The 13,838-nt window shown below is 37.8% G+C and overlaps 1 protein-coding gene across 3 annotated transcripts in view; it reads left to right on the top strand.

The window, feature by feature from the left end:
- Window positions 1-600: 600 nt before the first annotated feature.
- The window catches only part of taok3a (TAO kinase 3a), a 70,544-nt gene continuing 57,306 nt past the window's right edge, over window positions 601-13,838 (top strand). Inside the window, exons 1-2 of one of the 3 annotated variants that reach the window (XM_079606097.1) lie at window positions 662-826; window positions 918-1,041. The gene's annotated coding sequence lies outside the window, so the exon portion shown is untranslated. Of the gene's footprint in view, window positions 1,042-1,971; window positions 2,178-13,838 lie in introns of those variants that run through there. The other 2 variants (XM_079606098.1, XM_079606099.1) reach the window with 2 other exon arrangements.

Raw genomic sequence — 13,838 nt, 5'->3', positions numbered from 1 at the left:
TTGGATTGCATTGGATGCATTGAGTTTCATTCCCATCCCACAGACTGCTATAGTTATTTCATTGTGCATATTTAAAAGTTATTCACGTATTCACACACAATATATGTTTTTTATGCTAACTGTTTATCATCATTATTATTTATAATGATTATTAATATATAAAGAATTTTATTATAAACTTGATTAAAAAAATTAAGTGCAAAATGTATTGCATAAAATGGATGCACTAATAACAAAATAACAACAATAATAGCTGATAATAATATTAATAATAATAGGCTAATAATTATAATACTAAAATATCATCATCATCAAAATATATTTGTTAGGGATCAGTTAACTATCAGATTCACATTAGAATAACAGGTGTTCAACATATGGTAAGATTCAGCAAAAATGGATCCAACTCATGCTTGGTCAGACTCATGCTACACATAGATATTGTAATATAATATATTAACTTGTCAGCGGGGGTAATCTACGAAAATGCCTCGATCTAATCATTATTACTCTAGATTATAATCCTATCATATCTGTCACACTGCCATCTCTATTGTGTCTTCATGGGCTCTTCCTTCCTCAGCCGGCAGGTGGCGGCGTAGAGTTTCACAGCGCTTTGACTCGCGAGATCGTTTATCAGCGCTGTTACCTTGTAGCAGGTACGATGATGGGTTTTTCTAAAAGCGTCAGACGCTTGTCAAGTCTTTGTCAGTCGCGCGGGGTTTAATACAGTATTTATGCCGGATATCCTAACACGAACTGTGTGGACGTTTTTATCATCGCACTGACGGGGAGATAGTCATGACGTCTGTCGAAAATAAAACAGGTTGATGCATTTTTTTTCAGGTGTAGGAGCACCAAGAAGCCAATTGCAATGAGTTTGGAAGTTTATTTCTTTCAACATTCCACCTTACAAGGACTACAGGGGAAATAAGGTGGATTTTCACGGTTCATCACTGAGAAGAGCGCCTGAAGACATTTGCTTGTAACCGGACTTCTATGGAGTTGGACCTGGATTAAAGATAAAGCTTTGTTGACTTGGTAAGGCCGTTTTTGTTGGTATTCACATTTATTATGGCTATGGCAGATCATCTGTTTTGTCGTTCAGGGGTATTTTTTATATTTTTGATGCGGTGCACCGTCTATTAAAAGCGTCTTTATCGTATCTGGTGTCACTATTCGCGTCTTCATAGAGTCCATCTGCGCTCGATTGATTTTCCCTTGATGAACCTTCAGACTAAAAGAAGCATTTACCCTACAACTGGTCAAGCGATGCAGAAGTGCGTTTACATTATTTTATTTTTTTATGTTGACACTCAATTCTTTAATATAATACAATTTTAGTTAAGGTGTTGTATGTGCGCAGTTCTAAAGACAAATGGATGATTCTTCAACAAGGCATTTTTACTAGAAACATTGAAGTATTCTACTAAACATTCAACATTTATCTTCAAGTGAATACATTTTTTTCCCCAATTTATTTTTAAAGTTAGATCAATCTTGGAGTAGCCTATATTATGTAAAAGTTTTCAAATTGATGCCATTTCTGAACTTGAGTTCAGACTGTCACTGTCTGAGATTGCTTTCCTGCCACTTATTATTTATGTCTATTATAAACAAACATAATATTCTTTCAATTGAAATTGACAATGTTTTTTTAAACATCTATACATGTGCAAAGTAGTTTCCCAGTGTTTTATTATTAAAAACAATTTTCTACCTAGTCATTTTAGAGGCAAAGTGTTTTTAAAGGGAACAAGAATACTGACAGATGTTTCAACACTCTTACAAATTATAGATAAACTTAATTAAAAAGAAAAAGAAAGCGGTTACAATCTATCGTGAACTAAGCATTATTATTTTTTAAACCACCCTTGTTAGAGATTAACCTATGGTTCTGGACTGAGAGTAAATTGGCTGCTTTGCTGTCATGCACTTTATTTCCGTGTGCGTTTATGTGTGTGTGTGTGTGTGTGTGTGTGTGTGTGTGTGTGTGTGTGAGCGAACTTAACTATATGCGCACGCGGCTGTTCATCCAGGAAGTCTAGACAGCAAAGACTGACAGACAGGCGAAGATGGGCCATCAAAACGTTTAAAATACTCTATTTCCGGCTGAAATACATGTTTTTGAACGGTGAATTTTACCCTTGAGCTCCCAGTCACCCTACAGAAAAGAGGTCAGTAACATTTAGCCTACTACATTGCCATGGGTCTCGTGGATAAAACTGTCAAAGGTTCTGCGTGACATACGTGCACATTAATTTCAGAGTCATCCAAAAATAATGAAATACAAACCAGAGTTTTTAACGCGGGTGTCAAAACGGATCAAGTTTAATTATTTTAACTAACACCTGCTGGCGCTTTGCAAAGCTAGTCAGTTTGCTAACTGTTCTCAACCCTACCACCCAAACTTTCACTTCCTCTGCAGCTCAAATCCTCAATACGTTCACATTCGTTTTACTTTAATCCATATTGACTTAAAAATGGAGCGCGTGAGAAGCAAATGATTCGCTTATAAATACAAGCAGCAGCGGATAGACGCACTTCAAACTTAAGGTTAAGATGAATCTGCGTCCAGTTTGACATATTCAGAGAAATGATCGAAGCTGATGTCAGTTAAGGCTGTTTATGGTGGCTCTTTTCCCCTCGTCTTCAGCCCCCTCTTCTTGTGTCGCTATTTTAAGCAGTGCGTCTCTCTCACACACATGCAGCGTTTATTCTGTTGGATGGAGATCATAATGAAGTTTATAGGCATGAGGAGCGCAGGATATAAACATCTCACAATGAGGATGAAGGTACTTCTTTGTTTCTACCGTTATTTGGCGCTGTCAGCGTTCTGCATGAACTAGCCTAGTTGTTGTTTTTAGTGGGTCATTTAGAAATAAGAAAGAAGTGCTGGTTCCATTCTTATTGGAACGGTGGATCATAATAGATTTAATAGCCTACTCAACGTGAATCCAGTTCGTCTTTTAGCCTATCTTGTCATTTACGATTTCCTTGCATTTTCTTCTTGGTTTATCTCGTGGTCATGATGATGATTGTTTAAGTGGATGCAGATGCATTGCACATGCTAAATTAACAATGTCCGATTCGTATCTGTGTCCGAATTAATCATAGGCCTACTTGTGATTCGATTCGAATCTTTTCAGTGAATCAGTTCGACAAAACAGCTGGTGACATCATCTTCTCACAGGATTGAGCTATCCGTTCATGAATCGGACTGAATAGTTTCAAACGATTCTTGATTCAACAACTGTCGGTTCGTAAACGATCCGACAACTCGCTAACTGGAGAACCGTCTTTATTTCGAATATATTCGATTCATATAGATATTCATCCCTGCAATGAACTGACAGATGAAATCACAATAAATTATTAATGCAACTTAACAGAAAAAACGTAATTAAAAGAAATGCTGAAATCATGGTTCGAAAGAATCGATTTACACAAATGAGTCAGGGTTTCCATCACTGTGAAACATGTCATGCAATGTAGGGTACTGATAATCATTGGCACAGCTGTTTTTCAGATAGAGGTGAAACTGGGTCGATTTCGGTGCTTATGTGTATGTCATGCTACTACCCCCCCATCCTCCATCTCCCCTCTCCCATCTCAGCTGTCATCAACTCAGTTTTCGCATTATGCAATAATTTCCAGTGGTGAACTTTTTCTGATGATATTTACCTGCCAAAGATGCAGCAAGCATGTAGTCTGTATTTGACGTGTGTTTTTGCTGTTCATAAAATCAAATAAAAAGTACTGTCATATATTTAATTAATCCTGGGTAATTTTACACAAACGGTATATTACACCTCTCCATATGCGAATGGTACTTTCCATTTTTTTGACGAACCGCCGAATAGTGATCCTGATAAAAGTACTCGTCAGCTGAGCTGCTTACAGGCAAATATATGTGACAACCAGTATTATGTACTCAGATTAATTTATTGTTACTTTTGTGTTTTGTCTTACTACTTGTTATTTAAAGTAATATTACGTTTGCAGTGATAATACTTGCAAAAGGTTCAGCTTAAATTAGTAATAGGCGATGTACCGGTAGACACGATTAACTGGTAGGGAATTTGTCAACCGGTAGAGTTTTTGGACTATCGTTTCTATTGCAGTCATGTGACGCAGTCATGTGACGCGGTCACGGAAGCTTATCATTTGCATGCGTTTTTAGGGATTGTGGTTTAAAAACAAGTGATTTTAAACCGTTGAAGCACAATGAGCAGTGTAGGAGAACTCTTTTCGTATGCATGCTCTGTCTGAGAAACAGTGCCCTGTCTTTCATTATAATTTATGTCTTAAAGTCCGCGTGAACCGACTTTTCTCAAGTGTTATGACACATTTCCGAGTGAAACGGAATATTGAACAGAGGGCAGGGTTTTACTTTAGCGCTCCTCCTCTCCATCTCTCGCCCATAGCAGAGTAACGGTTTGAGGGGAGTGGTTAAGCGTTTAACCAACCCAAGTTGTCAAGCCTATGTCATCAGAAAAATGACCATTCCAGACCGGAAGTAACTTTTCAGATTTTGATTAAAGATAACTTCGGCAAACAATTTTTTTCCATGTATTAACTTGAACGGATTAATTGTTCACCACAAGACTAGTAATATCCGCTAACAAAGTAAATAGGGTCAATTTTGATTTCATGCCGACTTTAAGTGAAATTAAACAGTTGCGAAAGAAAACGCATGTGAATCAGTAAATTGGATCCGTGCATTCAGTCTTAAAGGGATAGCAGCCTAATATACCTGCCGTCGTCTGTGCCATTAACGTTAATACAACAAAAGAGAGAAAATCTCTTACTAATTTTAATAAGAATAAATGTATATTTAATTTACACAGGGAAGACTATACAGTGTTTTTTATACATTTGATAACTTTATACAATTTATGTAGTATTTATTGCTTGAAGTTTTTCAGCTAGGTCTATTGTAGTTTATTCCTATGCTTGTAGGCTAATTGTTTTTTCTTATTCTTATTTTATCACTGTTTACTTTAATTTTATTACAAGTATCCGATTTCTGGAATCGATTTTCGATTCCCAAATCAGTGTTTGATGAAGATCTAGTCCCCGAATTTGGAAATGTTTGCAAGGTTTACCATAAAACTATTTAAAATATATTGAAATAATTTTCTGATTCACTTAGCAGCTAATATCATTGAGTGTGCAAAATCTGTGCTTTTACATTTAGTAACAGAAATCATTTCTTCACTACTAGTGGAAAAGCCTATAGTGGCTTGAGATCAATGCTGGTAACTGAAAGGTTGGTTTGAACCCTGCCGGAAGTGATTGGTGAACTATCAGCATTGTGTCTTTCTTTGATTAAAGCACTTAATCCAGGTTTTCTTCAGGGGGACTGTAGTACTTTTACAGTAAGTGTGCTGTAAACTTTCTAAACTCCTCTCTGCTTATGTGTGGGCATTGGTAGACCATTGTATTATTGGCTTCAGGTTGACTCTTTAGTTTAGTTAGTTACCGGTAGTTTATATATTACAGGTAGTTATTAACAATTTAGTGACCGATCAAGGTGAACTCTGAAACTCTAAGTCTGTGTGTGACTCAAGGTTTAATGGTTTATTGCTCTCACACACATCTTTTATAGATGCTCTTATCTGATTGCTGGATGTTTGGTAACTGGGACATTCCTAAATGAATAGCATTGAGACTAGTCATGTTTCAATTACACGAAACACACTTGTTTGTCAGTGTTACTAACTGTTTCAACATGAACCTGTTTAAATGTTGCTTTGACAGCATTTGCCTCTATTTTCTATTCATTTCATGTCATGATGTGAGGTCAGATTATATATTTGCTGAATCTACAGAAATTCGAAATTCTCAGAAACTTGTTTAAATTAATTTAATGTAATTTTTGTTTAATTTAATTTAGTAATAAATAATTGATTTAGTTATATATAATAATTATTATTTATTTTATCATTGGTATTATTGGTATCAAGAGTTGAATAGGAAATCGGTGAAAATTGGAAAGCCCAGACTTTCCGAGCCAGCAGCATGTCAATTAAGAAGAGTTGTGAGAAGAAGATAATTTATTTAATGTGGTTGGTATTTATGATTGGTTTCATGTAATGATGCTCTGAAATTTCGAATATTCAGCTGTGCGATATTGAAGAAAAATGCGATATGCGATAACTCCTTAAATAATGCGATATTCAATATGTGATACGATAATGCTTAAAGTGTGTAAAATAAACTTAAATTATCTTTAAAATATATTTAAAATGATATAACCTACATGTGTTTCCCATTCTTTTCATGACAAAAAAAACATCCTTATAACTTCTGAAAGTGAACATCAGCGTTTTACTGTAGCATAAGAAGTGTTATTTTAACATCAGTGTAAACCACAGGGTTTCAGGTTATCCTACATTAGGGTTTATTTAATAAAAGATACTGAATCATAAAATATAAAAATAAAACATTGCTTAGTTTTCACTGTATGAATTAAATAGCCTATATCCTGATACTTACTAAAGTCTTTTGTTCGTGACCCCATTTATTGCAAGCTGTTGCGATATGCATATTGCGATATATACATTTGCGATATTTCGATAAATTCGATATATTCTGCAGCCCTAATTTGAATATATATTCATACATTAAAATGGCAAAAATATATATTTTTGTTTTTTAAATGAAATAGCTTTGGAGGGTGACAGTGACGTTTAATTAGCAGTCCTCTGATGACGTGTTTCGACTCCAAGTCTTTCCTGGCATGTATGCGTTTAAAAATGTCAAATGGTTACAGTCGTCTTCCACTTTCATTATTCTTCAATTCTTCTGTGACCAAAACCTCTGTTTAGCATCCAGCTTGTCCAAATCTCCATCTTGGCTAATTTTAGTTCCTCTAAAATATGAGTTAATGATGTAGCCTAGTAGCTTCAAATGAGTTGCCATACATTAAAATGGAAAAAATATATATTTTTGGTTTTTAAATGAAATAGCTTTGGAGGACATTGACGTTTAACCCTTGTGCATTGTTCAAATTCCCATCCTTTCGTTATGTTCGTGGCTGAAAACAGCCACTACTTTAAACTGCTGTAAAAATTGATCAGATAAATATTTTTTTGCCATTTTTTTTGCATAAATCTATTAATCAACCTCAGTCCTGTTCAAAACTACTAAATGTTTTTAAAAAAATCAAGATTTTAACTCTTTAATTGCCAAATTCATAAATTATGTCACTGATTTGGGAGGGAAAAAAACACAAAATTACTTATTTTCAATATAAAATGTGATTGTGGACTGGATTTTTTTTTACCTTTTATCACAGTCTTGGACATGTCAAAGATTAGAAACAACATTGGTTTTGATGCATTGATAGTTTTTGTGCAGCATCAGATTTTAACTTTTTCTCCCTCATTTACTGTTCGTGGCTGTTTTTGCCCCATTGACTTCCATTATAACCACATTTTTTGATTGCAAAGCCATGACACCATAAAATCATGCATTTTTGATTGTTGGTGGTTTTCCCTGTTGGGAAGAGGTAAAATGTGTAATTTTTACTGTTGATAACCAGGTGGCACAATTAACCCTTTATATAGGCCTGTACAAAAAAAAGCTTAGTTTCTGGCTTTTACATGGAGTTATATGGAGTATAATAGCATAATAAAGTGTGTGTGTGTGTGTGTGTGTGTGTGTGTGTGTGTGTGTGTGTGTGTGTGTGTGTGTGTGTGTGTGTGTGTGTGTGTGTGTGTGTGTGTGTGTGTGTGTGTGTGTGTGTGTGTGTGTGTGTGTGTGTGTGAGAGAACTTGATGCGTCTGAGAAAATCAAAATATGCACCTCAGCTCTCAGAACTACATGGAGTAAACAAAAACAAAGTAAGTGTATTTATGCATCTGCTGCCTTTTGATAATGAGAAATGCAGACTAAACAAAAACTAAGCAAGTGGATTTGAACACTTGCATGCAAGCCTGCTGGTCATTTGATGGTGAGAAGAGCAGCAAGCAACATGAGAAAGGGCTTGACTTGCAGTGAAGTTTTAGAGATGATTCTGCAGCCTGACCCGTCCAGCGAGCTGCAGGATGTATTGTCTTCTCCCTCTGACACCACAGACTCAGGAGAGGCAGACCATTATTTGGATGTGGCACCCTCATCATCCTCTCTAGCTTCCACTGAAGGCGAGGAGGATTCGGAAGATCCTGGGTCTGGGTGGATTGTGAGAAACGGTGAAGTTTGGTTTTCCACCAACGCGGAGACAACTCCCTTTCTTCAGCCTGCCAGAGGCGTGACTTCATGGCCGACGCGCTATGCCATCGCAAGGGTCCAGAACATTGATTCTGTGTTCAATCTGTTTTTTACGGGCGCCGCACAATGAGAAACTGGACCAGGGTGGACTCCACAGATCTCCGTGCCTACATGGGGCTACTGATTTTGGCCGGCGTCTACAGGTCCAGAGGGGAGTCCACACGTTGCCTGTGGGATGATCACAGTGGTCGTGCGATTTTTAGAGCCACCATGTCCCTCTCAAGATTCAAGAAATCACCAGAGCTCTGCGTTTTGGAGGTTGGTCATGCTGACAATGAGGTCAATAATCTCGTCGGCCCTGGAGTCACGCCTCTGGCAGGCTGAAGAAAGGGAGTTGTCTCCGCGTTGGTGGAAAACCACACTTCGCCGTTTCTCCCAATCCACCCAGACCCAGGATCTTCCGAATCCCCCTCGCCTTTAGTGGAAGCTAGAGAGGATGATGAGGGTGCCACATCCAAATAATGGTCTGACTCTCCTGAGTCTGTGGTGTCAGAGGGAGAAGACAATACATCCTGCAGCTCGCTGGAGGGGTCCGGCTGCAGAATCATCTCTAAAACTTCACTACAAGTCAAGCCCTTTCTCATGTTGCTTGCTGCTCTTCTCACCATCAAATGACCAGCAGGCTTGCATGCAAGTGTTCAAATCCACTTGCTTTGTTTTTGTTTAGTCTGCATTTCTCACCATCAAAAGGCAGATGCATAAATACACTTACTTTGTTTTTGTTTACTCCATGTAGTTCTGAGAGCTGAGGTGCATATTTTGATTTTCTCAGACGCATCAAGGTGAGTTCTCTCTCACTCACTCTCTCACTCACTCACTCTCTCTCACACACACACACACACACACACACACACACACACACACACACACACACACACACACACACACACACACTTTATTATGCTATTATACTCCATATAACTCCATGTAAAAGCCAGAAACTAAGCTTTTTTTTGCACAGGCCTATCTAAAGGGTTAATGGTGCCACCTGATTATCAACAGTAAAAATTTAAATTTTTACCTCTTCCCAACAGGGAAAACCACCAACAATCAAAAATGCATGATTTTATGGTGTCATGGCTTTGCAATCAAAAAATGTGGTTATAATGGAAGTCAATGGGGCAAAAACAGCCACGAACAGTAAATGAGGGAGAAAAAGTTAAAATCTGACGCTGCACAAAAACTAACAATGCATCAAAACCAATGTTGTTTCTAATCTTTGACATGTCCAAGACTGTGATAAAAGGTAAAAAAAAATCCAGTCCACAATCACATTTTATATTGAAAATAAGTAATTTTGTGTTTTTTCCCCTCCCAAATCAGTTACATAATTTATGAATTTGGCAATTAAAGAGTTAAAATCTTGATTTTTTAAAAAACATTTAGTAGTTTTGAACAGGACTGAGGTTGATTAATAGATTTATGCAAAAAAAATGGCAAAAAAATATTTATCTGATCAATTTTTACAGCAGTTTAAAGTAGTGGCTGTTTTCAGCCACGAACATAACGAAAGGGTAGTGAATTTGCCCAGAGTGTACTGTTGAGTTTTTGAAAATTTTCAAAGCATTTTCCTAAAATATGTGTAAAAATAAGCTTTGTCACCAAAAATCATTCCATTTGCTGAAACACGGAAAAAGTTATGTCCAAAATAAGACTCAAAAATACCCCATAGTGGCTGAAAACAGCCACAACAGCACATAAGGGTTAATTAGCATTCCTCTGATGACGTGTTTTGACTGTGTCAGTGTCTATTTCGTATTGTCAGCATTGTGGAGTGGACGCACTTGATTTCACACACTTCAAAATGATGCTAGAGTAGAAATACGTTAAAATTTGTTTGTCTGAAATAACAAGGCGGCTTAATATTTATTAAAATTTAGTCAAATACATAGCTTATACATTTAATTTCAGCTATTGTTATGCATGTTTTTACTATCTTTAAATTAGTGTGAGATCACACCTTCGGTTGGGGCGTGGACAGACATTCATGGATTTACGTTTGACCTTTTGTATAGCATATTTGTTAATGAAAGAAGGCCAGTCCAGCGTTGGCTGTTAATGGTCTTTGTGTATGTAGTAGTATAGAGTGAGCGGTGTCATCTGTCTTTGACAAGGATTATGTTGTTAGGCCGACTTGAAGCCACTGCTCAATTCAGACACACACACACACACACACACACATCACCACACATTATATATGTAGTTTAGCTATTTTCTCTAGTGAGGAGAATTTATAAGTTTCTCTTTCCAGGCATGTATGCATTTAAAAAGGTCAAATGGTTACAGTCGTCTTCCACTTTCATTATTCTTCAAGGTTTCAGAGGAGTTTCTGTGACCAAAACCTCTGTTTAGGATCCAGCTTGTCCAAATCACCATCTTGGCTAATTTTAGTTCCTCTAAAATCTGAGTTAATGATGTAGTAGCTTCAAATGAGTTGACCACAGTCCACGCGCTGTTTTTGAACTGACTTGCCCTCCATCGCTCCTTTGATGGCAGCACAGGGAGTCTGCGAGTGGCCTGAAAACACCCAGCTCATTATAATTAGCGCTACTGATTAAACCTCACGGACTTCTCTGCCCGTGTTATAATGTGTACCCAATCAATTCTTTCACTGCATGTCATTCCAGGCTTTGACTTTGTAAACTCCCCTTTTTGTTCCGCTCTCAGTAATGTTATGTTTCTGTTCCCCACATAGAATGGGAATCTGGGGAATTCAGGGGAATTCTGAGGTCAACGTTAATGTTAGATAGACCTGAGTTTGTCGTTTACTTCACTCTAGCTGCCCTAGCTGATTTTACATTGCAAGTGTATTTATCATGTGGTCTTGTGTTTCTGTGGTGGTAACAAACCTCTGTTTAAGGGTGTGATGGAGTTAACATCAGTGTCATTCAAATAGCTACTGTAGTGTACTGTTTTTTTAAGTTTGACTGACTATAGTTTATCTTCAGAGAAAACCTCAGCAGCAACGCTGAGAATGCAGCTTTTGCTTCTGTTGTTACAAATTGAGTTCTGGTCGATACGATAATTAGATTCATTATTTTAATTTTGTGGCTGACATTAAAGTTATTATTATAAAGTTTTGTTTAAATAAATTACAAATAGCCTACACCACCAAAAAACAATTGTTTTAAATGCTATAAAGGAATTTAGGCATCACACATTGTAATGTACAGTATGAAAAATGAATATTCATTTTTAGATTTGGTAAAGGTTACGTTTGTCAGTGTTCTATATTAACTTTTAATTGCAGCATTAAATAATACAATTAACTTTAAAGTCCCTGTGAAGTCAAAATTTAGTATATGTTCTGAGTTTGTCACACCGCAGGAAAATTGTTATTTATGTTATTAGCCACCCAGCCAAATATGAATGATAAAAAAAAGCCACCAAGTAAATAAAATAAGCTATCAAAATCTTGAAAAAAATAGCAGTATTCTCTGCTCTCAAACGTTGGGGGCGTGTCCGCTGGCTGCGCTGAAACCACGCCCACTCGCGGGATGAAGGCCGAGGCAGGACTCGAGATAGTCGGTTCGGCCACATTCACCAGTAACAGCGGATTATCAGTGAATCCCAGTTGTCTCCAAAGAAAGTTTATAAAACTATCCTGTGTAAAATGATCACTACAGAAATGGGTGTTGGTGGTGATCCTCAGCTCTCTTCATAAAGGTGGATCTTCACAGAATTAATCCACCTCTTCTTGATATGGTCGTTTTTCGGAAATTTAAATAAGGACACCGACCTGTTTTGTAAGATATCGTATCCAGGCAATACGCATTTCTGTGACGAAGGCATAGCTAGCTAGCAAACTGTAGGCTGTAGTAACTAATAGTACTGACAGACAGTAACTCGTGATTGAGCGGCGAACTGATGTGAATGTGCTCTATTGTTAGGGGAGGGGCCAGCGTCAGTGGCTCCAGTGTGTCATCAAGTAGGGGTGGGGCCAGGAGCTCAGTGGCTCCAGTGCATCATCAAGCCACCGTTTTAGCCCCGCCCTAAACGTCCTGAACAAAAATCCTGAACAAAGCAACGGTGAAAAAACTGTTTAACGATCAAACTCCACAATTCAGTATTTCACAGTCTTTGTAATGTGTTTTAGCAATACATTTCTAACATTTATAATGTGTTTAGATTTTTTTTTTAGAATTGCCTTTACAGGGACTTTAAGGCTGCATTTATTTGATCAAAAATATAGTAAAAATAAGTGTTTTTTATTTTTAAATGTAATATAATCCTGTGATTTTGCACTGTGACGTTTATATTTACACCGGAACATTGGATTACGGCTTTGAGTGCATTTGGCCTTATTCTTCCAATAAGAACATGGAAATATATTGTGCGATAAGTCGATATATTGATTATTGCGACAGCGACAGGTTAGTTCGACTGTGTTTAAGTGAATACTCGCCAAGACCAGCATTTTGACATTATTTTGTGTGTGTTTGTCTGTTTAAGCGCAACAGCGAAAAAAAACCCTCAATTTAGTACTGAGAGGTGGCTTTATGTGCACACACTTTGGGTGTGAGCACAAAATCTGTGGGAATGAGTAAAATTATGCACAAATATATGCAATCCCATGCCGAAATTCAAGCCCTGTAAACACCAACAATTTTCATCCAGAGCAAATGAAACGAGGCGGGTTTGTGTGTAACTCAATGTCGGAGAGATGAGAGAGTGTGAAAGCGCAGCTGGTATCATGTATGTATTCAGCGGAAAATGAGTATTGGAAGGGTTTCAGATATTTCAGTATCGTTTTGTTATGTATCGAAAAAACTATAATTTTGACTACAGTACATTGAACTTATGGCGCTTTTCCACTGCATGGTACGGTTCGGTACGGTTCGGTACGGCACGGCACGCTTTGGCGCTTTTCCACTGCATGGTACGGTACGGCTTGGTTCGGTACGGCTCACTTATGGCGCATTTCCACTGCATAGTACGGTACGGTACAGCTCGCTTCGGCTCGCTTTAAATGGTACCACCTCTGTTGAGGTTCCAAGTGTACCGTACCGATACTAAACGTGACGTGAAAACACTGCAGATCACTGATTAATCAGACAGAATCGTCACTTCAGCGTCATTGTATTTGCGACACGAGACACTAAACCCGCTAGATTTAAATAGCCAGACAACAGCCAACGCAGTAGCACCTGTTTTTAAATGGTAAATGTGGACAAGGTGCAGACGTTCCTCTCGTTGATTGCCGCCGGACCTAAACAGTGTAGGGACAAATTAGAGGCGACAACTATTAACGATCAGTCCCACCCACTTTGAAGCGGTACTAACTGCAGTGGAAAAGCAACCGATCTAAAGCAAACCGAACCGTGCCGTACCGAGTCGAGTCGTACCACGCAGTGGAAAAGCGAAGCGAGCCGAACCGTTCCGCGCCGAGACGAACCGTACCGAGCCGTACCATGCAATGGAAAAGCGCCATTAGTTTATCATTTCAGATGCCTTTTGAAAAAAGACTACAATGAAAAAATTATAAAAGTTAACCTGTCCAAGTGGCTATGGAGTGACTGCCTTACACGCCACTGCTGAAATCCACCCCCATTTGTGTTAAT

This window comes from Phoxinus phoxinus (assembly GCF_949152265.1).
Source record: "Phoxinus phoxinus genome assembly, chromosome: 3".
Lineage (NCBI taxonomy): Eukaryota > Metazoa > Chordata > Actinopteri > Cypriniformes > Leuciscidae > Phoxinus > Phoxinus phoxinus.
This window is presented reverse-complemented; position numbering and strand designations above follow the sequence as displayed.